Source organism: Phacochoerus africanus, chromosome 9 (assembly GCF_016906955.1).
Source record: "Phacochoerus africanus isolate WHEZ1 chromosome 9, ROS_Pafr_v1, whole genome shotgun sequence".
NCBI classification, from domain to species: Eukaryota; Metazoa; Chordata; class Mammalia; order Artiodactyla; family Suidae; genus Phacochoerus; species Phacochoerus africanus.
The window spans coordinates 93,792,923-93,820,569 of record NC_062552.1 but is presented as its reverse complement, the minus strand read 5'-3'; the positions used below and the strand labels follow the sequence as shown (position 1 = coordinate 93,820,569).

At 50.0% G+C, this 27,647-nt stretch overlaps 1 protein-coding gene across 4 annotated transcripts in view; it reads left to right on the top strand.

The window, feature by feature from the left end:
* The first annotated feature begins 402 nt into the window (after positions 1-402).
* Positions 403-27,647, top strand: part of TMEM229B (transmembrane protein 229B) — a 43,977-nt gene continuing 16,732 nt past the window's right edge. The window contains exon 1 of one of the 4 annotated variants that reach the window (XM_047797001.1): positions 403-598. The gene's annotated coding sequence lies outside the window, so the exon portion shown is untranslated. Of the gene's footprint in view, positions 599-824; positions 982-27,647 lie in introns of those variants that run through there. The other 3 variants (XM_047797000.1, XM_047797005.1, XM_047797004.1) reach the window with 3 other exon arrangements.

Here is a 27,647-nt window from a genome sequence, read left to right as displayed (position 1 = left end):
GATCCAGCGTTTCCACAGCTGCCGCTCTGATTCCATTCCTGGCCTGAGAACTCCCATGTGATGTGAGTGCGGTCATTAAAACTTTAAAAAAGAAAAAGAAAGAAAGAAAAAATAAGGACAATAAAACCTATCCTGCAGGCCCGTTTCAACGAATGGATGGCACGGAACACGCTGCTGGGACATAGTGGGTCTGCAATATCTTGTAAATTGTGGCCCTCAGGTAGCTGGGAACCACAGGATATCCACAGTGGACGTGGTACAGGCGGTCCGCACTACTCCTACAGGCTGGGAGGTGAAGGGTGCCAGCTAGTCCTCTCCTCCGGGCTCCTGCAGACATCTCAAACGCAGGCTGGGCGGCAGGGGCCGGGAGGGCGGAAGAAGTCTGCACTGCAGTCACCTGCGCCGCAGCCCAGATCGAGGCCGCGCTTTCAGGCGCCGGGGCGCTGCCGACTCCCGGAGGCGGGAGACGGTGGGGTCCGCGGGGCAGCGGACCCGGCGCGCAAGCGGGCCGGCGGGCGAGCAAGGAGTTAAGCGGGGCCGGAGGCAGAGCGCCTGTCAGACGCGAGCATGTGCAGTTTGCACCGCATCCGTACTATGGGTGAGTGCCGCCGCCGCCGCCGCCGCCGCCGCCGCCGCCGCCGCCGCCGCCGCCGCCGCCGCCGGCGCCTCTGTTCGGGCCGGGCAGCGGCGGCCGCAGCCCCCCGGCCCCAGCGCCCCCAGGGCGGGCGCAGACACACAATGCGGGACTAAGCGCTGTGCAGGAGGGCCAACGGTGTGGGGGAGGCACTGCCGGCAACGCGGCGCGGGGGGAGCCGGAGCGCCGGCGTGGGGGCGGGGAGCAGGCGGCGCAGGAGAGCGCCCGGAGTCCCGGCGCGGGAGGAGGAGCTGGAGCGAGAGGGGAGACAGCGCTCCTGGCCGCACCTGCGCGGGGCAGGAGGCCGGCCCTGCCCAGCCCCTGCTCGCGGCCCCGGCCCCGCACCGGTAGGTGCCCCCGATGCCCGCCACGAGGCCTTTCCGCCGCAAGGAGAGGTGGCCGCGCGGGGCGGACAACGCCGAGTGCGGGGGGCGCGGGCTATGGTGCGGTGTTGGGGAAGACCCTGCACCCCGGCGACCGGGCTGGGGGCGCTGCTGAATCCCGCTTTCTCTTTGCTTTCGGTTTCGAAGCGGTGCCCTGGCTCAAGAGCGAGCTGCAGATTAGGTGGTGCGCTTGGTCTTGGATTCCCTGCGGGGGATGGGCGCACAGGGGGGCGTGTTGGGGAAGGGGTGCACGTTGTCAACTTTCCCCGCCTGAAACAAAGGGGGTATCGGAGAGATGCCAGGGGACGGGGCCAGCCGGGGATCTCCGGCAGCGGAAGGTTGACACCCTCTTCTTCCTCTGAGCCGAGAGCATCCCTGAGGCCGCCTCGAGAGGGCGGAGGGGGCGTTAGTCTGGGTGGAAGCTGGAGAGGCTTGGGAGTGGGAGCCACCGACCCTCCTGAGTTTGAGGCTGAGGACTTTTCTGAACGGGAGGGAACCGTGCCAAGATGAGACCTCTTTCCGGGGTGCATGGCAAAACTAGGTGATGGTGGACTACACACCTAGGCGGCCACCTCTCCCCGGGTCGGTGCCTTGGGGGCCCAGCCCAGCTCCTGGCTGCCAGCTCTGCATCTGCCCACCCTAATCTCCGGTCCTCTGTGGGAGATGGGGGGCTGGGATAGGGACCATTACAGCAAGAGGAGGGAGATATTGGCCTCTTTCCCGGGTGTCTCCTTTCCCTCTTTCTAAGCCCAGTCAGAAACTGATCCCCTTTCCTTCCCTCACTGGACTATGTGGCCCTCTTTCTCCACAGTTTCCTTGAGGGTATGTTTGTTTGGTTGCCTGAGGTACAGAGCTTAGGGTGGCAGGCTGTTCTGATGCCCTTTCAAGCCCTCCCAGGAGGGAAAGCCCAGGACGCCGGGGACCTGTGTCAGTGTAACCCTGGGGGCTCCACTCACCAATGCTCCTACATTCTCAGCACCCAGTAACAAATGAGCTGTTACTCTGGCCTCCAGTCTTGGGTCATCAGGAGGCCTGGCCTTTCTTTGCTATAAGCAGGAAGAGGGGTCAAGGTGAGGGCTGAATGGCTTTCCCTGGTGGGGGATACAGTGTCTTTCTCTCTAGAAAACAAATGTGCCCGTTTCCAGGTTCCCGGTCCCCGACCTTGTGTCTCCAAGAACAAGGTGCCACTCGCTCTGAGCCAGCTTGCATGTGACCACCAGCTTCTTTCCTGTGGCAGGACTGCCCATTGCCTTTCTTCCTCTTAGAAAAGACAGCCCTTTGAGATTCAGGTTTTCCCCTGATTGCAGGGCAGACCTACAGCTGCCCGCCTCTGGAGACCGAAAGCAAGGGGGCAGCGAGGGCTGGACTGCAGGGTGACTCTCCTCTCTGCTCCTGGGAATGAACTAATGATGGGAGTGGTTGGGCCAGTGGTGGGCCTGCCAGGACCCCTTGCCCTTGCCCTAGAGGCATAAAGGGATGGGCTGAGATGAGGCTTGGCCCTCCTCCCCAAGGCTTTGTATTTGGGGACAGAGATGAGTAGCTGGGGAGACAGTAGAGGCTGGACCAACTTATTTATCTGGTCCTTGGAGGGAAATGACAGGCTGATTTAGTGTTGACTTTGGCCACTTAAAGTTGGAGGGGGGGAAATTCCAGGACCAGTAAGGGATAGCAGGAAAAAATACACCCCTTGAACTTTAGCCCTCTATGACCCTTGAACTTGTGGCTGTCAGGTGCAGGTGCTAGACCAGAGAGCACCACCAACCCTACTTCTAAGACCCTTTCCTCTTTAAATAGGCCGGGTTATTATGGCTCAGGTCGCCTTTGGTTTATCCCCAGCTGAGGATAATGATAACAGGGGCCTGTCCGCCCCACCTCCGGTGGTGAGAGAGGGGCTTTTCCATGTTCCTGCAATGTGCTGACCATAAAATGGGAAAATGATACTCCCTCTGACTTCCCCTTTCAAAGTGATGAGGCATGAATTTTTACATTTATGAAGTGACTTAAGGGCCTTGAATGAAAGATGTCAAAGGAACTGGGAAGCCTTATACTGTTTATTTCACTGGGATCAGATTCACGTGTTGTAGAAAGGTGTTGTTTTGCGGGAAAGGGCTGCATTACAGCATGAGTGATCGGGAAAGCACAATGTTGGCTTTAAAAGTGTAGTTTTTAGGCAGAAAGGCACTAGTGGGCAGCGCAGGGTGGCAAGTATGCTGTCTGCCTTTGCTCCCCAGACGCCTTAGAGCTCCTTCCCAATAGGATTTTCCCTGGTAGACATTGTCACAGCCGGCATCTCAGGGGTGGTCACCCTCCAAGCTCTGAGAAGGATCTCTGGTGATGAGGGGACGCTCTTATACGTTGAGTCTTGGGTAAGGGCAGGAAAGTGAAGCTGCTGGGCCTTATCAGCAGTCATATCAGATCTGGCTGTCCTTGAGAGAAGAGAAATCTAACCCTGGCACAGCCTGTTTTCAAATTTGTATCTCTTTACTTTCCTCTGCCCTCCTTACCACCCCTAATTTACAGACAAGGCAGTTGGGTTTTTTGTTGTTGTTGTTTTTTCCTTTTTCCGGGAACATTTCTTTTAAGGTGTGGATAATTTCTGACCTGGCAGACTCTCAGGTCCCTTTGCGGCAACACCTGCTAGGGAGGGAGTGTCAGAAGGGATCCTGATGCTCTGAGCAGGAAGAAACTCAGCCTTGCTGGCACCCAGGTCTTCTGCTTACTCTGCCACCACCTCTGAGACATCAGAGGCTTTGTGTTTGAAAAGTACACTGCAAGCTGATTTCTGGGGAAGGGCTAAGAGGTGGCACTTTTTGGACTGTGGCTTCCATTGAGGGAAACTGAGTCACACTGAGCGTTAACACACTGGCTAAGGTGTGTGTGAATATCTGTGCTGGGAAAGTTTTCCTCTCCTGGGATTTCAGGGTTTAGAATCAGATACCAGGGGAGACGCACTGGTTCCACTTTTTCCTTATGAGATACAGATGCACTGATAGAATTTAGCTACCTGTATGTTTGCCATCAAATGTACATGTGCCTCAGACTTGGAGCTGTGGGGTGTGCGATACCACTTCGATTCAAGGAAAAGACGGGCTTTCACCCCTGCAGCTCACCTCTGTAGAGAGCACTGTGGCTGGATGAGGAATCTATCACATTCCCAGATAACGAGAGTCTGCTCCCTTCCCTTTGCTCACCTCCATTGTGCAGGTGAGGACTCCCATGCTCCTTCACTCAACGTCTGTCTTCAGCATCCATTTTCACATCAGTTCCCTTCTATACATATTTAGTGGGGTTGAGGTCACAGAGTGAGTGATATTGGCCCCCTGCTCCCTCAGAGGATGGTTGTGAAAGGTTCCTTTCCATTGATGTTGATGCTTCTACCTTCAGGGTTGGTCATTACCCAGTCTGGCAATTTGAGGAGTAACTGAAGTCATTGTCACTTCTTCGTTCTGAACATCCAGCTCCCCGTTGTCCTTTACTCCGCCGGCTCCCTGACAGGGAGTTTGAGATCCTTTCAGGGCTCCTGGTTCCCAGTGTGGCTGGTGTTGAGAAGGGACAGCATCCTTGGAATTAGGGTAGACAGTCTATATGGGCAGGACCTAGGTCCTCAGATTGCTCATCTCTGCTGTTCCACCCGCTAGAAGCATGGCAGTTAAAAAAAAAAAATTAGATTTGCATTGTCAAATCTTAACTTACTGTAGGGAGATCCAGGGTGTAATTGGAGAGGGCTTTTCCTGCCACCATTCCTTTCCACCTCAGAAGCCCCTGCATTCAGAACACACTGCATTAGCTATTTCTGACGGCTTTCGTAGTTGGACTTGAATGATGAAGGCCTTCTCTAGCTGGTTCATTCATTCATTGTTTCCTTTCAGTTTTTAAGAGGCACTCCTGTCACATGAGTTTCTGGAATAGCCCATTTCCATCAGAAAGGTCACTCACCCTGAGTTTTCCTAAGGCCTTGACACCAGCCCCGAGGAGCTAGGGATGCTGGCCAAGAAGGGTACTGAAGGGCCACAAAGAGAGGATTCTTTTCTGGAATTCTGAGAGGTGATTCATGCTTCAAGAGAAAACGTGAGGCTGCCTGGTTTCGTTGCTTTCACAGTCAGTGGAGGGACAGGTCCTGGTACAGAAAGAAGCCCACCTTGCAGAAAATACTGCAGTTCTTTAGAGCAATGGTCCTCACCATTGCTATTTTTAGCCCACTGCGAGCCCCATCTTCTTTTTCAGAGCTGTCCTTGGCCAGGCCCCATTGAGTCTCCAGTCCCCCGCCCTCTCCTTTCCAATAGAAAAAGCCTTTCTCAACCAGGAATAAGGCAGCCAGGACATTGGTCTTACTTTCATCTACCTTCTAAAAACAAACATGGACAAGAAATATTGTCACCACTTGACAACATATACTGTGCCTCCAAACTTCTTATTTTCCCCCAGACTTTGGTTTTGTCATTGTGTTTTTGCCTACCACAAACAAACAAATGACCTTCCGAGGCTTATCTGTAGATGCCTTAAAGCTTTCATGTGGCCTTCCCAGTTCCTAGCACATGGTGAGGACCTATTAAATCATCAGTTGTGGTAACTTGGACATGATCAGATAACCAGATTGCTATCATCGGGCAGTGCTGCTGTTTGAGTAGGAGCTGATAGTTGGCAAAAGCTTCTGGGATTGGGAACTCTGGGATCCCTCCCTGACTCTTGTGTGTGACCTTGGACAGCCCATCTCAGCCCTTTGAGATTTCATGCCACACGTGGAGCTTCACCTGGCTTCAGTGATAACGATAGCCACAGCCGCTGTTTATTGAATACTTATGATATGCAAGCATTGGGCTAAGCACTCGTTAGGTTTCTCCTCTTATAGCAATCAGATGGCTTTTACTTATCTCCATTTCAGAGCTGGAAAAACCAAGGCTCCGAAAGATAAAGTCATTGTGCGTGTCACACAGCTAGCAAGTATCCAAGTTGGAATTTGAACCGAGATCTATCTGATTCCATAGCCTTGGGTCGTGTGGTGGAACAAATGCTGGGGAGAAGGTACAAGTGGAGGCGGTATTAGTTAAACTATAAGAAGGAGAGCTGGTAAGGCTTAAACACAGCTAGTTAAAAGGAGATAGAAGTGGAGATTCTCATTTGGTAAATGACATCCTGACGAATGTTCGGGAAGAAGAGACAGGTCAGTACCCTGTATTGGGGAAGCAGTCCAATGGCCTGGGAGTTGCTCTAAGAGGACCAAACTTTCTGCTTGGCACAGGAATGTATCTCATAAACCCCATTTCACTTGGATGCCAAATTTTTCTCTTTCTCCTCTCTCTCTTTTTTTTTTTTTTTTGTCTTTTTGCCTTTTCTAGAGCCGCTCCAGCGGCATATGGAGGTTCCCAGGCTAGGGGTCTAATCAGAGCTGTAGCCGCTGGCCTATGCCAGAGCCACAGCAACACCAGATCTGAGCCGTGTCTGCGACCTACAGCACAGCTCATGGCAACACCGGATCCTTAACCCACTGAGCAAGGCCAGGGACCAAACCCGCAACCTCATGGTTCCTAGTCGGATTCATTAACCACTGAGCCATGATGGGAACGCCCAAATTTTTCTCTTTCTTAACAGGCTCTCTGGGCAGCATCTTTCTTTCTGTCACCCTGCTCCACTAGTCATAGTAGTTTATCTTTGTAGATTCTTGACTCCGGGCCTCCAACCTAGTTTCTGGGCCTTCCCCTGCCCATCGTTAGAGTCTGGTTGTGGAGACCCTGGTTATGACTCTGGGTCCCAGGTGTACTCTGCAGAGCATAGCAAGCGTCCGGCTCTCCTGTTCTTCTGAGAAAGTATGGGTGGCCATGCATTACCCCACTCAAAGGTGACCAGCTCGTTCGTGGAGATGCTCCTCATCTCTTGCGTCTTGGTTGGTTCCAGGCAAGTTAACTCCGTGGATTTTCCTCCTCTTTGGAGGTGTTTGTGGAAGAGGAGTGAAGGTGGAGATGGTGGTCTGGGGGAGGGGAGCCAACCCCCCCCCCCCACTGCGCCGCCGCCTCCACCGCCACTGCCACCGCTTCACCAAGAGTTAGCATGAAGGTGTATGATGGAGCATTGTGCTCAGGGTCAGGGCACTTGAGTTCTTGTCTCAGCTTAGTGACTCTGGGCATGTGACAGGAGATCTTGGGCCTTTGGTCTCCTTGTCTGTAAAATAAGAATGTTGCAAGAGATATTCTCTAACCCCTCCAGCAATAATTCTTGGATGATCCCTTGGAATCTGGGTGATTTGGTCTTTTTTCAGACAAGAACTCAGCTGGTCTGGAGGTATAGGAAGTCAGAGCTGAGAGGGCAGAGGTGGGGTTGAAGGAGAAAGAAGCCAAATTGGAAGTTAAGGGACAAAGCCACAGCTGGAACAAGTCCCTTCTTGTGACAGGGGACCAGATCGGGTCATTCCTCCTTTGACGGTTTAAATGGGGGTGGCCGAAAGGTGGTGTATGTTCACCCTTATACTCGCCATCGCCTAAACCATGGGGCGCACCCCTTACATCTTCTCTTAAAACTTAATCTTCACACCCTTCTCATCCTCTGACTGTCCCCAAGTGAAGGCAGCAGGGAAGCTGTGCATTAGCGTATGTCTTACATGCTACACTTGGGTTTGGCAGATTCCAGGGCCTGGTTCAGCCCAGGATCTTCTCAGGGCTGCAGGACCTGGGACTTTGGCTGGTGCTTTCCAAGTGACTCAGAGTCAGAGCGTATGTGTTCCCCCCTCTTCTGTCCTAGCTCCACCTGAGAGAGTAAGATCATACTCTAGGTTCAGCCTAGGAACTCAGGAAGTTATAGCTTTTCCAATCATGAAATCGGGCTGCCTCGATTTCCCCTTGAACAAGCCATTTGTCCAAGGATTCTGCTCTCCACTGGTACAACTTCTATTTTAATTTCATCCTATTCAAGGCAGAGGCACAAATGACTTCCCATTGAATCTACCAAACCAATCTTTTCTGTCCCTGCCTGTCTCGCGTTTTCCTGAGAGCCATGATTTCCTTTTTTTTTTTATTATAGTATGATCCATTTTTATTTTTTTTAATGTTTATGGAGGCATGGAGAAACAAAAAAGATGTGCAGTAAAACATTAACAGTTATCATTAAGCCGTATGATTTCTTTTGATTCTTATTTTCTTCTGAGTAGTGATTTCTGAAGGTAGTTACCATACCACTGGGAATGTGAGAGACGATTTTAGTTGGTATGGGGACAAACATTTCATTTTAATAGCTATGTTTCTAATGAGTGTAAAGAAACGTGACTCATTGGGATGTACTCATAACACAACTTAATTTTGTCTCCCACTATCCCTTGATGTTGATTTCATGGATTTAGTTTTTTTCCTGCCCTGGGAGGAGAACTCCATCAGGCCTCATAACTTTCCAGGTCATTCTTAGGCAGTAGAAGGTCCTGTGGTCACTTTAAGTCACATAGTCTCTATTCAGGACTTAATATATCCAGTCTTTTGTCAGTGGGCCGAGAGGGACAGGAAAGGGCTTGCTTGGCCAGCACTGTTGTCTGCCAGCTCCCAGCTCCCGGGGCTTGGCAGGTACTTCATGCTGAGTCTCTCCTGTGGCCGTGCGCATGGTTCTCAGAGATTCTTCCCCCACAGCTGGTGCATCCGTTTACTTCCAGTTGTCTTGAAAGGAGCAAATTATCCTTTACTCTAGTTCACTCTTTTTTTTCTTAGCCCCTAAAATGCAGTGGTTCACCTCCATCCTCTTTCGTCTGAGGTCCTTCTGCCTGTCTGAGTGGCTCTCTTGGACAAGACCTGCTCTCATCGCGGGCCCGCCTGTTCTTACAGGTGGCCCCTGGTGGCCCAAGGAGACACTCACCTTTGAGGCAGTGAACCTGGGAATGCAGGCCCCGCCTCCTGCCCCCTGCCCAGCTCTCTCAGCTCCCTTGGCTCTGCCCACAGCAGATGGGCAGCTTGCCTCTCACACCTTGGGTGTCTCAGGTGTGATCAGATGCCAGTCCACTCTGTCCTCCCAGTTGCAGGGTCAGATATCATGTTTCCAGGGTTGGATATCAAATTTCTGCCTGTTGGAGCCCCACTCACCAGCTTGGGAGCATCAGACATGCCGTGTCCACTGTCTTGGGTAACGCTTCTGATTTAACCTCTTGTTGTGTATGTATCATCAAACCCTAACTGTCACAAGCAGCCTGGGATTTTTTTTTTTTTTTGTCTTTTTCAGGGCCGCACCCATGGTATATGGAGGTTCCCAGGCTAGGGTGTAATCGGAGCTGTAGCCACAGGCCTACGCCAGAGCCATGACAACGCCAGATCCGAACCACATAGGCGACCTACACCACAGTCCAAGGCAATGCCGGATCCCCAACCCACAAGTGAGGCCAAGGATGGAACCCGCAACCTCCTGGTTCCTAGTTGGATTCATCTCTGCTGTGCCACGACGGGAACTCCACAGCCTGGGATTTCATGGCCATTACTACTTAGGATAAGGTATAACTACAGATTTAACCAAAATAATAAGGTTCACAACAACTAACATTCATTGAATACTTATAATGCCAGATGCTGTTTTCAGGACAGGAAACATTTCCATGTAACTCTCACAAGGCGGGTACTTGTATTATTTCTCTTTTGCAGGTGAGTAAACTGAGGCAAAGAGAGGTTAAGCAGCTTGTCCAAGGTCACACAGTTGGCAGCAGAGCCTGGATTTAAATGGAAAGAATCTGACCCCCAATGTGGGTTCTTTTAAACTCCTGTGCTTGGCTTCTTCCTACAAGGGTGGTAGGCAGCCAGCGTAAGTCATGAAGGCAGAACTCATATGAGTGGGGGGTGGTGACTTCGGACCTTAATTTTAGGTTCTTCCCCCGGCATTTAAACTCTCCATGCATCACCTTTGCCTGCTTTTCCAACAGCTCCTTCTCTGTCTTTCCCCACAGCCTAATCCACATGCCCAGCTCACCTGCCACACACACCCCCCGCCCCATACCTCATATTATTTCCCTGCCAGGAGGCCCCTCATCTGTTTGCTGCCTCCTCAAATCAAAGTCTTTTTAGAAGTCAGAACCCATCTTTGCTCCAAAGGTGTATTTGACCCAAACCACTTCAGCTGGGATCTTTCACTCCTCTTGTAATTTCCTCACTAAATTGACAATTATTATGTACTTTTTTTGCAGAGTGCAGTGAAGGGCAGTTAGCACCAAGTCTGATGTCTCCCTGCCACTGACTTCCTCTTGCTAAGTTGTGCAAGGCCTTCTACCTCTCCAAACTTTGGTTTCACTATTCTTAAAGTATGGGTGTGGATTAGCTCTGTTTGGTTTCTAATATTTGATGATTTGTGGTTGCCTTCCAGACCCCACCCCTCCCTAACTTTTCAGCTCTTGAGGGCTGGACCTGTGTCTTGTATGTCTCAGGACAGCTCAGGACTCTGCACAGGCTTCTACACACAGGTGGTATTTCACAGTGGCAGTATTTGGTTGGCTGATGGGAAATGCTGTAAGTCTGCTCTGGGCTTGACCAACTTTCAGAAATTACCTTCCTCTGGGTGATCATTGGCAGTTCTCTCTTCTGCATACGTTTACAACAAACATTGGGGTTTTGATCTGCTGCCTTTTTTTTCCCTTAAGAGACCTAACGTCATGCTATTCAGGCCCATACTCCTTTATTTCTGCAGTTTCAAATATAAAACCCAAAAGCTTTTCTTTAACTTGTGTGATGGCAAAGCCTGACCTGGACAAATACGAGGCCACTGCTGGTCTCTTGACTGGGCGGAGGGTGTGTGTCTGGGGGTGCTGCCCCCGCCCCTGCCACGGAGATTGTATAATCTGTTAGATGCGCTCTACATTACCATTTTTATTTTTATTTTTATTTTTGTCTTTTTAGGGCCACACCTGCGGCATATGGAGGTTCCCAGGCTAGGGGTCTAATCGGAGCTACAGCTGCCAGTCTATGCCACAGCCACAGCATTGCCAGAACCAAGCCACATCTGCAACCTACACCACAGCTCACAGCAACGCCGGATCCTTAACGCACTGCATGAAGCCAGGGATCGAACCTGTGTCCTCATGGATGCTGGTCAGATTCATTTCTGGCACTGATCCATGATGGGAACTCTTATATTTGCTTTTTTAAAAACTGAAACCATTCTGAATTCCAAAGGCTTTAGATAAGAGATTGTGGTGCTGTGGGGTATTTCTCCGGAGGTGCTGTTGGCAGTAAGGGCTGGGATAGGTCCTTGGGATGTGGGACTGTGCTAACATCACAGACCCTCACAGGACCTTGCCTAATCCCAGCCCTGCTTCCTGTTCAGCAGCAGTTCACACCTTGGTTCGCCAATTCATTTTTTTTTTGTTTGTTTGTTTGTTTTTAAGATATTGCATTACAATATCATTTATCTTGATTACTAAGCTCTTTGGGGCACTTCCTTAAGCTTTATGCCCAAGGCAAGTGTCACGTTTGCCTCACCCTAGAACTCTCCCTGCTTGACTCCTAAACCAGGAAGACTTTCCTCTTCTGCTGTGGCCTCTCAGAGATGAACTGGTGTGTCTTCCAGGTGGGTGTACCTGCTTGGGAGTCCCACCTCACTTTAATACTGGGGGGGGGGGTGCACCTTTGGCCTCTTGGCTGAGTCAGCTCTGCAGAGAGACTTGTAAACTGGTTTCTGTATGCACTTCCTACATCTAGATGTTTCTTCGGAGCCTAAGTGAGCCAGGTGCCCCTACTTCCTTCTGGGACAGGTTTCAGCTCCTCATTTCAGAGTCAATCTGCTTGTTAATCCCTACCGCTACTTTGACCTGACATTTAGGAATTTATGTATATGTGCAATGCTCCTGGAAGAGCATGAAAACAAGAGAAAAATTTACAATGATAGCATCAAAGTGTTCTGTTGTGTTTTCTTTATTTTTTGATGAAGAAACCGAGAGGAAATAGTGTTGTGAGGGTTAGTGGAAGAGTCAGACTCAGAAAGCCGCTTTTTGAGCTTCACATTAGCATTCCAAGCCAGCTGGCTGTGCCCTTCCATTTTTTCCCAGTCCCCAGGTGTCCTCGGATGGGGAGGACACATGACTCAGTTAGCTCTCCCCTCTTAATTAAAGGACTTTTTTTTTTTTTTTTCCTTCTGGCTGCACCCATGGCATGTGTACTTCCCAGGCCAGGGATTGAACCCTCAGCATCGAAGTGACCCTGAGCCACTGCAGTGACAGCACCGGATCCTTAACTTGCTGAGCCATATGGAAACTCCTGAAGGACACCTTATTTTTTCGTTTTGTTTTGTTTTAACCCTTGGTCCCTGTTTGGCAGGAATGGGCACACCTCTGGGAATTTTGGCCACTTCCCCTACCATTAAATAACCCTCTCGGATTCTGAGCCCTAAGTATTTCTGGCCTGCCTTTTTAACCTATTGGCAGTCCTCTGGGATCACTTCCCTATCCCTATTCCTGTCCATGATTCCTCGTGATATAGCATTTCCATAAATATCCTTAAGCATCCTCTTACATACTGTTTACCCATCTTCTCATCCATTAAGAAGATATTCCACAGACCAAGCCTGGCACCTAGTTCTTTGACTTCTTCTAAACACATCTTTGCCTCCAGACATTCAGCCATTTGTCATTTCCCTGGGCCCTGCAAATGATGTGTGGTCTTCTATCTGTTGTCCTTATGTGCTGGGAAATGCCCAAGTGTAGTATAATTTCAATGAATTGTAGAAATGAAATTTCCCAAAGATGCCCACCTGAATTGTCTTAAGCCCCATGGGTTGATCCCATCAGATACCCATCATTCAGGAATTTTGTGTCCATATCTGTAAAAGACTGTTGAATGTATTCTGTTGCATTGAACATTTGAAGCCATGCTGATTCTGTTCACCCCTCAGTTTCCCACAGCACTGAAATTTCCTTTGCTTCTAGGGCCGCATGATCTTGGATGGTGCCCCTTTTTATTGAGTAAATATTTGTAATGCCTCCTGATTACCCCGGATAAAATTCATAGATCATATGGCATACCTATATATATCAATTTTTAAAAATCAGGAGTTCCCGTCGTGGCGCAGTGGTTAACGAATCCGACTAGGAACCATGAGGTTGCGGGTTCGGTCCCTGCCCTTGCTCAGTGGGTTAACGATCCGGCGTTGCCGTGAGCTGTGGTGTAGGTTGCAGACGCGGCTCGGATCCCGCGTTGCTGTGGCTCTGGCGTAGGCCAGTGGCTACAGCTTCGATTCAACCCCTAGCCTGGGAACCTCCATATGCCACGGGAGCGGCCCAAGAAATAGCAACAACAATAACAACAACAACAAAAAAGACAAAAAAAATTAAAAAATTAAAAATCAGTATAATGCCTAAACTGTATTATAAAAGAGAAATAAGGGGAAAGTTAATTATAATACACTATCACTTATTCTAATATGTAATTACTTGGGCACGAGCACACAGCAAACAGAAGGAAGGAGTCAGATGCTTGAACCTGTTCATAGAATCTCTGAGGATGTAACAGCCACAAATACCCACAAGATACAGGTGTGTGGGTGACTCGAATACCAGGAGAGATGCTGCTGAGGTTGATGTGTTTTTCCCAGATGCTGAACCACTCTTGGTAAAGTTCTGAACATAAAGTACAGTATCTCCTTGATTTGCGCTCCACTGGCATTCCTAGACAATTCGGTCTATGTTAAAACCATGCAAAATTCCTCTGTCTTTATTTCCGAAAGGGAGTTTGGGTCTAGATGCTGAAATGGGCTTTTCACCTCTGTGAATGCCTGATGGAATGTTCTAAAGTCATGTGAGAGGGCTCTTTTGTGGGTTGTTGTGGGAACTGCAGGGCGTCCAGGTCCCCATGGGCACATACCCGAGCACTGCCCACCCACAGTGGTGCTGACAGAGGGCCCCCACCCTCGCCATCCCGGGGTGGCCCCATTGAGAACTCCGGGTGTGGAAGAAAGACCAGGAACTGGGAGACCCACGTTGTAGGTCTGGGCCCCAGTACCTTAGTACTTGTATGACCTTAACTCCGGCTGCCTGGGTCTCCGCCCTGTAAGGGAATTATTAATGATGCACTTGTCCTGCGGGCCTTTCAGACTGTGGCTCAGTGTGCTCCCCCTACAATCCTGGGACAGCCCAGAGCATCTGTATCTGCAACTTTTTTTTTTTTTTTTGCATTTTATGGCCGCACCCTCAGCATATGGAGGTTCCCAGGCTAAGGGTTGAATCTGAGCTGCAGCCGCTGGCCTAGGTCACAGCCACAGAAATGTGGGATCCGAGCAGCATCTTTTTTTTTTTTTTTGGTCTTTTGTCTTTTTTTTTTCGTTGTTGTTGTTGTTGTTGTTGCTATTTCTTGGGCCACTCCCGCGGCATATGGAGGTTCCCAGGCTAGGGGTTGAATCGGAGCTGTAGCCACCGGCCTGCGCCAGAGCCACAGCAACGTGGGATCCGAGCCGCGTCTGCAACCTACACCACAGCTCACGGCAACGCCAGATCGTTAACCCACTGAGCAAGGGCAGGGACCGAACCCGCAACCTCATGGTTCCTAGTCGGATTCGTTAACCACTGCGCCACGACGGGAACTCCCGAGCAGCATCTTTGACCTACACTACAGCTCACGGCAATGCCGGATCCTTAACCCACTGAGCAAGGCCAGGGATCAAACCCGCAACCTCATGGATGTGAGTTGGGCTCGTTAACCTCTGAGTCACAAAGGGAACTCCTGTTTTTTTTTTTTTTTTCCCTCAGCATTTACACATCCTTAGGTCCCTCTTATCTGGGGAAGGAGGAAGGGAGAAAGGACACCTCCCCGCCCCCATCTCTGTGTCTCCAGCAGCTTTTCTCTGTCTTTTCCATCACAAGCAAACTTCTCGAGTCATCTGTCCACGCTGTCCCAGTCACCTCCCTTAGCAGTCACACCTCTTTCTTAAATGGTCCCCAGCAAGCTCTTTGATGCTAAATCTCTTCCTTCCCTGTGTGGCTTGCCTCTCTCTTGAGCGCAACCCTCAACACTCCTGCCTCTGCTTCCCCAGAGGCTGCCAGGTCCTTTCTGGGTGTCCTTCTCCCTCTCTGGCCCTTCCTCAGACCGCTTTACAGCACTTAGTCCTCGCCAGTCCATGATGTCCCCTCTTGCGCCTTCCCCCCAGCAGGCTCCTCCTCTCCGCTGCTGCATCCAGCGGGGTTCCCAGACGTACCTCTTGCCTGGATGTGTCTCAAACTTAGAGCATCCAAAATGCCATTCATTGTGGGTTGCCTCCGATGCACACCTTTGCCTGCATCCTCTTCTCTCAGGGAATAACCCCGCCAGTGCCCAAGTCAGAAGTATGGGTGCCATTCTTCCCCCCATCTCTTTCTCTCACCCTCTCTCTCCCACCTAGTAAATCCCCACCCCCCCACCCCCGTCCTTCAGTCCCACTTTCTTAATGGCTTCGGGTTAGGGTTGTGTGTCTTGATTAATCTGCATTGCCTTGACCCTCGTTGGTATTTAGGATTGCCACTTCTACTTACTGTTTGGCTGGGTTAAGTAAGATCTTTAGAGGTTCTTTCAGCACTGATGGGCTTAGGGTCCCCTAAGTAATGAAAAAATACATGAACATAATTCTAAATTATAAAATCATGTTTTTAGAAGCAACAAAATTTATGTGTGTACTGAAGCCACAATAGCTTCTTTCTGCTTCTCATTTTCTCGACTTTATTTTTTTTTTAATTTTTTGTCATTTTGTCTTTTCTAGGACCGCACCCATGGCATATGGAGGTTCCCAGGCTAGGGGTCGAATCGGAGCTGTAGCCGCCAGTCTACGCCAGAGCCACAGCAACACGGGATCCGAGCTATGTCTGCAACCTACACCACAGCTCACGGCAACGCTGGATCGTTAACCCACTGAGCAAGGGCAGGGACCGAACCCACAACCTTATGGTTCCTAGTTGGATTCATTAGCCACTGAGCCACGACGGAAACTCCTATTTTCTCGACTTTAAAATTTCCTCTGGTGCCCCATTGTGGCTGGTGCAGTAAACATGTGTCTGGGGGGCCAGTGGGACAGTCCACGACTGCTTAGAATATTAGCCCCCTGTGGTCTGGGCTTGGAGCTTTGCCTCTTGGGGTCTTTGCATGTACCTGGTGGTGCAGCATTGATACTGAGTAACTGTTTAAGAAACATGAGCATGAATGCATGAATAATGAGGTGAACTTGAAGTAAGCTCACTGAAGTAAAAGACACTGTCAGAAAGGAAGTTATTATTACTCGGTTTCTGGCGTTAGGATGCTACAGTCCAATTTCCAAGATTTTTTATTTCCAGTGTTCTAAAAACAGCCATCCCCACTGTTGTGCTTCAGCTTTCATCCTCCAACCCACTTAGCACTGAGTAGTCTGCACATAAAAGATGTATATAAGGATTTCTGAATTAATTAATAAATGAAGTTGGATAATATGTTGGTTTGCTCCATTCCCTTCCCTGCTGTCTCTTATTTAAAGAGGCGTGTTCCTTAAAGCAGCCACACCCAGCTGTGACAGACAGGGTACCTGGGGAGGGAGGCTATGCCCGGGGCCAGGGTGCAGGCGCGGGGGGTGGGGGGGGGCTTCCTTTGGAATTAGGTGGTGGTGATGATGGGGGCAGTGTGGGAAACCGGAGAAAGCCCACATGGGTTCTCAGAGGAACAAACATGGTCTAAAGGCCTAAAGTCAGGCAAGATGAATAGGACTCACCACAAATTTGAAGGGGAAACGAAATACCACGAAACACCCAGAAGGCTGTGGCTTAGCAAATGTAACCTGACTTGTTATGGGCTTGTGGACAAAACAGGTGTCAAAACACCTCCAGAAAATATGAACTACGTATAAGAATAGACCCAAAAGGTTAACCAGTCCTGTCCTCTGGTACTGATAGGGCAGCCTCCTGGAAGAGTGCTGATTTGGGGGAGAGGAAGAAGTAAATAAGAAGTAAGAAAAGGGGTGGGCTGGAAATTCCCTTGTGGCACAGCAGGTTAAGGATCCAGCGTGGCCGCAGCTGTGGCTTGGGTCGTTGCTATGGCGCTGACTTGATCTCTGGCCTGAGCACGTCCATGTGCTACAGGTGCAGCCAAAAAACAAACAAACAAAACAAAACCATAGAAAAGGGGAAGCCTACTTTGTTTTTTTTTTTTGTTTTTTGTTTTTTGTTTTTGTTTTGCCTTTTCTAGGGCTGATTCCCAGGGCATATGGAGGTTCCCAGGCTAGGGGTCGAATCAGAGCCGTAGCCACCGGTCTACGCCAGAGCCACAGCAACTCGGGGTCTGAGCCACGTCTTCGACCTACAGCACAGCTCACGGCAATGCTGGATCCTCAACCCACTGAGCAAGGGCAGGGATCGAACCCGCAACCTCATGGTTCCTAGTCAGATTCGTTAACCACTGCGCCCACGATGGGAACTCCGGGGAAGCCTACTTTGGAGAAGACTTGTGTCCCTCTCTCTCTCTCTCTCTCTTTTTTTTTTGACTGCACCCACAGCATGAGAAGTTCAGGGACTGAATGTGTGCCACAGCAGTGACAATGCCAGATCCTTAACCTGCTGAGCCATTAGGGAACTCTAGGAAATATGTCTCTGAGGGACAATTTTGACAGGGCTGGAATTTTTGTGCCCAGTGTAGATATGTAATAACCAATGTCCTCCCTGGGTTCACCCTCCAGTTCAGCTCTAGTGGAAGGGGGCCCTTTGTTATTTTCTCCAGACTTTTTAAAAAAGTTATTTTAAGGGCTGCACCTTCAGCATGTGGAAGTGCCCAGGCTAGGGGTTGAATCGGAGCTGCACCTGCAGGCCTACACCACAGCCACAGCATCACCAGATCCGAGCCATGTCTGAGACCTACACCACAGCTCATAGCAACGCCAGATCCTCAACCCACTGAGCAAGGCCAGGGATTGAACCCTCAACCTCATGGTCCCTAGTCAGATTCATTTCCGCTGCACCACTACGGGAACTCCTCTCTCTGAGTATTTCGATGTAGATTCCTAAGAATAAAGATATTGTTTTCTAGAACTTGAAGTAAATTAAACTTTGATATGATACGAATCTAATTATGACAAATGCAAATGCCTTACCCCTCATCAATGTTTTGCCCTAATCATCCACCCTGGGTTTACAGGTATTTCTAGATCCCAGGGAGGGGGTGGTAGATCAAGTTATCTGCGACCAGGTGACTCATTTTGGGAGGGCCTTGCTGGGCCAGCCATACCCTGTTGAATAACCGCATTTACACAATAGTTTTCCTCTTCCTACTCCCACCAGCAGCAGAAGCTCATTTGTCATTCGTTCAACTGACACATGAGAATGTTCTTGCGAAAGCTTCTCAGGTTTATTTGGGCACAGTGGGTATAAAAAGAAGTCTAGTGCCCTTTCGGTGCCTTTAAGAAGTCTACCATTGAGTAGGGGAGACAAGACGTGGTCACTGAAAGGCAAAGGACATGTAAGCTGTCAGTACTGGGACCACACAGGACAGCTCTTACTGAGGCCTTATGACCCTGGAGAATTAGGTGCCCTTGGCAGTTTGGGGGGGTGGGCAGAGGGATCAGAGTGGGTTAGGTATGATGCAGGGCCTTTTCATTAACACAGTGAAACCTGGAGTGGGCACTGAAGAACAGAGGTAGATAAGGGCATTCCAGGAGGAGGACCAAGGGCACAAAGGCTGGGGGATGGGAGCATGGATAGAGTGCTGGGGGACAGCAAATTATGGTCCGGTCTGGCTGGGGCCAAGGGTCCGTGTAGGGGGCAGGATCTATCCCCTTATGAGGACCTACCTCGTACCAGGCATTTTGAAAGATAACTTTGCTGACTCTAAACATACTACATGTTTGGTATATGAAGTTTAGGAAAATCGAGCCATATGAAGAAGTATTTAAATGAAATCACCCTCTTCTTTCATCCAGAGATCACCAGTTAACCTCAGTGTGCTTCCTTCATGTGGGAGATCTTTTTTTATTTTATTTTGCTTTTTAGGGCTGCCCTGGTGGCATATGGAAGTTCCCGGGCTAGGGGTAGAATCAAAGCTGCAGCCTTTGGCCTGCACCACAGCCACAGCCACAGCAATGCCAGATCCTTAACCCTCTGAGCGAGGCCAGGGACCAAACCTGCATCCTCATGGGGACTAGTCAGGTTCATAACCTGCTGAGCCACAACGGGAACTCCCATTTTGGAGATCTTTAACATTCTTCTGGCAGCAACTTTGTTTGGGTTCGTAGATTCAGGACCTCTCGTATCCCTCAAAGGATATTTTCCTCTTTTGGCTGAGTCCATGGCATGTGGGAATTCCAGGGCCAGGAATGGAACCCATGCCACAGCAGTGACAATGCTGATCCTTAACCAGTAGGCCACCAGGGAACTCCTCCCTCAAAGGATATTAAGTGTACGTTGAAAAACATTTCATTCTGTGGACTTTATTTGGTTTTCTAGCTAGAATTTCTATTCTCAAATTTGGTACTCCTTTGGCAGTTTTGGTTTTCCCAAATGTTCGGTGAGTCTTTGTTGTGTTTCCCTCTTTTGAGGCTCTTCTGTCACCTCTGTGTGAACCCTGATTCCGTGCTCTAGAGCCAGCCACCCCTGGTTGTGGACAGGAGGGTGGGGTGTGGCTGCTGGGGACACGGGAGCTGTCTAGGTGTCCCCTGGCCTCCCTAGCCTAACGTCCTGGCACAAGCGTGGGTGGAGAGGTGGGGCAGGGCCCCTTGCGTGACTGCTCCAAATCCAATGACCAACCACTCAGGGCCCCTCCTGAGCTCCTAATCTGCTTGCTCCAAATTTGGAGCCCCTAGAGCTACTCCTCCGACTGAGTAGACTCCTCAACCACACTGCTTGGGTTCAGATCCTAGCCCTAGCACATACTAGCCCTTGGGGAAGCTGTGTAACTCTGGGTCTTATTTGTAAAGTGGGTAAAATAATAGTCTCTATCTCCAAGGGTTTTTGTGAGAGTTAAATGAGATAATACGTGCTTGAAAGAGTGTCTGGCATATCTGTTTGTACTGAGTGTTATTATTACTTCAGGGTTTTATTTTGGGGGGTTGTAGAAAATAATAGTCTCTATCTCCAGGGGTATTTTTTTTTGTCTTTTTGTTTTTTAGAGCCACCCCTGTGGCATATGGAGTTTCCCAGGCTAGGGGTCTAATTGGAGCTGTAGCCACTGACCTATGCCACAGCCACAGCAATGCCAGATCCGAGCCATGTCCTTGACCTACACCACTGCTCATAACAACATGGATCCTTAACCCACTGAGTGAGGCCAGGGATTGAACCCGCAACCTCATGGTTCCTGGTCGGATTCATTTCCACTGCGCCACAACAGGAACTCCTTCAAGTGTTTTTGTGAAGGTTAAATAAGATAATATGTGCTTGGAAGAGTGGCATAGATATGTTCTGCATGTCTTATTGTTATTATCACTTCATGGTTTTATTTTGGGGGGTGTGGTTTCTCCTTCAGTTTATTCTCATTTCCTTCCATCTTCAGGGAGCCCATATAATTCTGTCTTGTTGTCTGGTGCTGTAATGGATTTATTCTTCTTAGAAAAAAATTTTTTTCTGGCACTTTCTAGGGCCTTGGTGAGATAGGCCTCTGCCCCGGCCTGCCATCTTGATACATTCACATGTTTCCCTAGAGTCCTTTTTCTGTGAGTATGTTTGAGTGTGTTTTTGCTACCTATGTGAGGACATCCGTGGCCATCTGTGTCCGCTCACGCAGGGGCCTGGCCCAGGGCAGGACTGGCCACCTGATGTGGGTTCCTGGATGCTGACAGGGCGGTGCAGGCCTGGGAGGGGATGAGTTCTCTGTTCGGCCTTCCTCAGGCTGTTTGAGGCTGTCCTAATGAATGTCATGGGTCCTCTGCTTCCTTTGTCAAAAGGAATGTTAATTATTTTCAGCAGTCTAATTACGTGGCTAATGAGAGCCTGACTGAGATAACATGGCCTTTAATTACTCTTGCCTAAGTGCTGTTTGGAGCCATATTTGAGGGTGTTGCAAGGCTCACGGCTTTCATGGCAGACAGAGCTGTCTGGTGAGAGGCTGAGTGAGGAGCAGGGCTGCTGAGCTTGAGGCCTATAGTGGAAGTGCCAGGCCATGGTCAGTGCCCAGCCCGGTGTCTGCTGGCCTTTCCTCTGGGCCATGACTTAAAGGGAAGGGACCGTCCGATTGGGTCACATGTAAAGCAAACAGCGACCATCACTGCTCCCTCAGAACAACTCAGCCCTCAGTCTTTCTTTCAACACACCTGCTCTTCAGGCTCCTCTTGGCCAGGCCTCTTGCTCTTAGAGGACCTACCTCCTGCCCTTTCTCCCATTCAGCCCTTGGATTTTGAGTCCTTACTCTATGTCAAGTTTAATTCAGGACATGAGGAAGCAAACATAAGGCCCTCATGGTCCAGACAGCTTTCTGGAACAAAACTTTGATCAGCCCTTCTCCTCTTTGTCCAGAAGAAAGGCTACATGTCTCTGTTCTGACCCCTTCCCCGTTCCGGGTTTATCTTCTGCACTGTGGCCTTTCTTCCATTCTGATGTGGAATCTTTCAATAACTGGGCCTTCATGTACAGACCCTTGGAGGGCAGCTCTGCCAAGCCTCTGGGTGGACTTCAGTAGGCTGGGAATGGCAGCTTGCCTGACATTATCTGCCATGAGAATCTAATGGCAGCTCTAGGTGGCCTGTCGCCATAGGTAAATTAAGTCTCTTAATTTCTTCTCCATATCCGTGTCTCTCATGAGTGGGGTAGAGAGGAGAAGGGCTGGTGAAAACCTTGGCCCTTCTGTGTTCTAGCTGTCATTTAACCTCCAAACTTCCCTTGACTCCTGAGTCAGTTGGAGTTAATGTCTGCTTCATGGGCTCGTGGAGGGGATTCAGGAGATGACCTGTGTGACAGCTGCCCAGTACGTAGAGGATGCCCAATAAATGGTTTGGAGTTATTTAGTTTGCTTTTTAGGGCTGCACCTGCAGCACATGGAAGTTCCCAGGCTCTGGATGGAAACAGAGCTGCAGCTGCCAGCCTACAGCACAGCCACAGCAATGCCAGATCTGAGCAGCATCTGCAACTTACACCACAGTTCACAGCAATGCTGGATCCTTAACCCACTGAGCAAGGCCAGGGATCGAACCCACATCCTCATGGATCCTAGTTGGGTTCTTAACCTCCTGAGCTACAACGGAAACTCTTGGGTTTGGATTTTTTTTTTTTTGTCTTTTTGTCTTTTAGGGCAGCCCCCACGGCATATGGAGCTTCCCAGGCTAGAGGTCTAATTGGAGCTGTAGCTGCCGGCCTACGCCACAGCCACAGCCATGCCAGATCTGAGCCACATCTGCGACTTACACCACAGCTCACGGCAACACTGGATCCTTAACCCACTGAGCAAGGCCAGGGATCGAGCCCACAACCTCACGGTTCCTGGTCAGATTCGTTTCCACTGCGCCACAACGGGAACTCCTGGAGTTTTTTAAAATATTCTAAGCAGCACCCCTGAACTGAGTTATAGCCAGAGACGCAGGGACTGGTTTTATTCACCAATGGCCAGGGCCCTCTCTGCAGATGGTAGACAGTGACTTTCGTGGAACAAGGGTTCATCCTCCCCCATCTCACAATGGAAGCCTTGGTTAACTAGACCTGTGCCTGAGGAAGAGGAGGGTAGGGGTATCTGTTCAGAAACAAAGGATTTCCAGGAGCAAGAAAGTGAAGCTCAGCCTTAGGCCTGTGTGTTGGGCAGCCTTCAGGTCACCCTTGGTAAGTTCTAGAGCAACGTCCAGTGGAACTTTCTGCGATGAAGGAAACATTCTACATCTGCACCGTGTGACATGGGGGACACCTGCCACCTGCAGCTACTGAGTACTCGAAATGGGACCAGTACGACCGAGGAACTGAACTTTTAACATTTTATTCATTTTTAGTTAATGTCAAATTTTAAATTTAACAGGTAGCTAGTGGCTATCAAACTGGATAGTACAGTTCCACAGTTTGCAGAAAAACCATCTCTTTGTGCGCTTCCTGGTCTCAGTTTAGGTGTTGTCTCCAGGCTGCTAGTTTTCGCATGTCCTGTTTGCAAAAGATAGTCAAGGTGTGCTGAGTTGCTGGCAAGGGCCTGGTGAGTCAAGGAGAAATGATAAAATCTAGTCATTGATCGGAAGGGTGATTTACAGAAAAGAAAATCATGGACTTGGAAAATAGACTTGTGGCCGCCCCAGGCGGAGAGGGAGGGAATGGGAGGTATCAGGAGCTTGGGGTTATCGATACAACTTGGAATGGATTTACAATGAGATCCTGCTGAGTAGCATTGAGAACTAGGTCTAGATACTTATATTGCAACAGAAAAAAGGGTGGAAAAAAAATGTGTACATGGAAGTGTATCTTGGCCCCCATGCTGTACAGTGGAGAAAGAAAGAAAGAAAGAAAGAAAGGAAGGAAGGAAGGAAGGAAGGAAGGAAGGAAGGAAGGAAGGAAGGAAGGAAGGAAGGAAGGAAGGAAGAGTGATTTAGAGCCCCCAAAGTTATACCAGCCTGCTGAGATTGACCCACCATGCCAGGCCTCTTCGTTTTCTCAGTTCTGCCCCCTACTGTCTGTGAGGGGCACAGCCACTGGTTTTCACAGCAGCAGAGGTGGGCAGGTGATGCTCAGATGCGTGATTCTCTTGCTAACAAGGCATTTCCAGGTGAGGGAAAATCCCCTGTGCCAGTCCGAATTTTCTTGATGGCAAGTGACAGACATTCCAACAAACTCGCTGGAGGGAAAAAGGAGTATTTGCTTTCTTGTTAGAGTGAAACACTCAGGCTGAAAAGGACCTGGTAGTTACTTCAATTCTTTTGCTCAGAAGCAGGTAGAAATTCCAGGCCATCAATCAAAGGATTTCGCCTGCCCTTCATTGGTTAATAAGATTGCCAAGCAACAGCTGATGAAGCCTTCCGTTTCCAGCCCCTCCCTGCAGGAGGCATCTGCATTGGACTGGCTTCATTTCCTTGGCAGTGAGGCGCTTTGCCTTGACCTAGTCGACCCCATAGGGATCACCAGATGACCCTTGCAGTAAGGGGCAGGGGATGTCTGACCCCTGATGACATTAACTTTATAGCTTCTCTGGCCTTGCTATTTCTCCAACTTGTTTAGCTTGTTTCTGTCTCAGGACCTTTTCACGTCCCATTCCCTCTGCTTGGAATGCTTCTCTCACAGCTCTTTGCAAGGTTTCTCTGTGTCTTTCTGATCTATGCCCCAACGCTAGCCCTTTAGAAAAGTTTAAGTCTCGCCCTCCAGCATCTAGTTTCTTTCTGTCCCCAACCAGGCCTTTTCCCTTCTTTGGAGCCTAATATCAGGCATCACAGGATGTGCTGGACGGCTTATTTATTGTCTCTCTCCCCACAGAGTTGTGAGCGCCAAGGGGGCAGGAACTTTGTCTTGTTCACACTGGGGACAGTGCCTGACCTTCAGCAGGTACTCAGTAAATATTTGTTGACTTCTGGAATACGACATCATATAAACAAACCAGCCTCCACAGGACTTCTTGGGCCAGAACCCCTAGTTGTTTAGAAATCTCTGGGGGAGTGGCTTGGCTGTACGAAGCCGTGAAAAGTAGGGCATTGGGCATCATGCTGTTGAGACAGTCCAGACCTGTCCTCAGAAAGACCTGCTGTGCTTCTTTCTGCTTCCACTGGGGAGGCAACAAAGGGGCAGGGTCCCCATTGCTCCAAAGGTATGGTGCGGCTGATTCACCTGTAGGACATCCTAAGGATGTGGGCAGTAATAGGGAGAATGCAGGTAATTAAATTCCTGGTCACTTTGTGGGTGAGGCTGTGAAGCCACTGTCTGTTCCTTTCCAGTTGCCAGAAGGAGCCTTGCTGGCCTTCTGTGATGAGGATTCTAGGGCCCCTCAGTGCGTAGGGGATTATTGATGAAAGGGAGGTGAGACAGCTCTTTACAGTAACACATGCTTCGGTCTGGGACGGTGGCCAGGCAGCTAATTAGAGAGCCCAGCAGCTGTCCAGCCTTTTAGGCAGCGAGCAGCAGCCACCCAGTGCCAGGGTGTGGGATGGGAGGGAAAGGGAGGGAGCACAGGGCCAGAGACCACCCTCCAATGTGTAGGGGATGGGAAGTCAGGGTTGGTTCCGGGAGAGGGGGGGAACATGGAGAGGGGTGTGCCAGGTGGAGTGGGCTGGATGGGGAGGAGGAAGGAAGAAGAGGGCATCCGGACAAGGAACCTGGAGGGGGGAGAGAAGAAGGGTGATGATGTCCAGCAGGCAGGGAAACCCACATTCCAACCCCAAAGGGAGCGGGGGTCCGTCCCCGCTCCCCATGCTAGTCAGGTACCAGGGCCTGGGTCTCCTTGCTCCCCAGGAGGAGCTGACCGGGCGCAGCCTTTCCCCTGGAGGATCTACAGTACCAACTGCATTTGCAGCTGAGCATGGTCACTCCTTGGTTTGGGAAGTTGCCAGATCCACGTGTGTTCAGGGCTGGTCTTACTACAAGATAAGGAAAAGCAGTTGTGCTGAGTCAAAAGGGAAGAACTGGGGAGGCTTCAACTAACCAGGGGGCTCCCCGGGGCACCTTCTCTTTCCTTTGTGGGGACCTGGGGCAGGAGGACTTGGGGAAGAGAAGAATAGGAGGGAAAAAGAGAGAGGATTTGCCCGCCACTCCCAGACTTCAGTCTTAGGTTCTGGGCTATGGAGGCGGATGGTGGGGTGGGGGTAGACTCGGCTTTGATGTTCTGGTCAGAGAAGCAGAGATTCAATCCTGCAAGCCCAGCTTACCCTAAATAGTTATGGGGGAGGGGGAGAGAGAAGGATGCAGAGGGAATTTCCTGCCAGCAGCTGCTGGTTAAACCTCTTTGGGAAATGAATCCTACATGTATGAAAACTGGACGTGCCTTTTGAGAGCACCAGCACATTGTAGAAATAACAGAATAGGCATTGTTACTCTCTGACCTGAACCTGAGCTTGGCCCCTTGCCCACATGAGAGCCTGCAGTGTCTCTGGGATGCTGAGGACGCTCTGTTCCTGCCCCATCCCTCTTCATGTGACACGTCTTCTGTATTGTCCAGACCCAAGGCACTCAGCTCATCTATCCTCACTGCCCAGCCTGGGTGATGACTCACCGAGGTGGGAGAAAGGAGATCCAGCATCTTCTTCTCTCCCCTGGTCTGCAGAGAAGCCCTGGCTATTGGAAAGCAATGTTTATGGTGTTTTGTGGGAGAGAGCCCTTCCATGATGGTGGCATAAAAATCAGAGAAGAACACCAGATATCACTATGTTTGCCTAGTAACAGTGGATGTTGCAATCACCCAGTGATTTAGCTGGACCCGTCTCAACCTTGCTTGTCCATCCATCCAAGAGAAGTTCCATGGTCTCAAGGAATTCATCCTGTGGAGGGGGAAACGGACACATAATCCTTTTAAGATGAGACAATATGTTTCAAAGGGAGGAAGTTCAAAGTCCTGTGGGAGGAGTTCCCGTCATGGCGCATTGGTTAATGAATCCGACTAGGAACCGTGAGGTTGTGGGTTCGATCCCTGGCCTCGCTCAGTGGGTTAAGGATCTGGCGTTGCTGTGAGTTGTGGTATAGGTCGCAGACATAGCTCGGATCCCAAGTTGCTGTGGCTCTGGTGTAGGCTGGCAGGTACAGCTCCGATTAGACCCCTAGCCTGGGAACCCCCCATGTGCCTCTGGTGCGGCCCTAGAAAAGACAAAAAAAAAAAAAGTCCCGTGGGAATATCAGCAATGGAATAACTTGGGGCTGTGGGAAGATGGTGTCACAAAGGAATGAAGGGGGGGTTAGGGTCTCAAAGGAGGAATGGCTATGGTGGGCTGGAGAGGAGGGCAAGTAGAGAGGGCTTGAAACTGTGTGGTAGGTTTTGCTCCTTCGAGCTTCTGGTGCATCTGGACATGTTGAAAGAGAAGCTGGCTGGACAGACTCAGCCGTGTGTTTACAAGTAAGCAGCTTACAGAATGGACTAAGTAGATTACACTAAATGAAGGGCATGTGCATGAGGACGTGTGCCTGAAGAATGAGATTGGGAAGGGAAGCTGTTTGATGGTGTGCCATGTGGTGAGGAGCTGACTCGGGAGCCTAAGGGCCAGGGTTAGAATCAAATGTGGTCTAATCTCTTAATGTCCTGAGACTCAGTGTTTTGTTTTTTTCTTTTTTGGGGGGGGGGGTCTTTTTGCATTTCTAGGGCCACTCCTGTGGAGCATGGAGGTTCCCAGGCTAGGGGTCTAATCAGAGCTGTAGCCACCGGCCACAGCCACAGCCACAGCAATGTGGGATCCGAGCCGAATCTGCAACCTACACCACAGCTCATGACAACACCGGATCCTTAACCCACTGAGCAAGGCCAGGGATCGAACCCGCCACCTCATGGTTCCTAGTCGGAATTGTTAACCACTGAGCTACGATGGGAACTCCGAGACTCAGTGTTTTCGTGTTTAAAATACAGCAACACACAGAAACTGCTGCAATTAAATCAGATATAGTGGGGAGACTGAGCTGCTGACCCCAAAGCCATTGGATGTTCCTTTTCCAAGAGCAGAAGGTCTAGGCTCCAGGGGTGGGGAGATTGGATCCAGTGAGTCAGGCTCTGGTTGGGGCTTGGGCCCTGAGATTGGGAAAAGGGGATGGGACAGACTTTATAAATATATACTAGGTATCCTACAGTCCTGTAGAATTTAGTGAAGAAACCTTACACGGTCTTTAATTTTTATATAAACTAACTCAGACCCAAGTT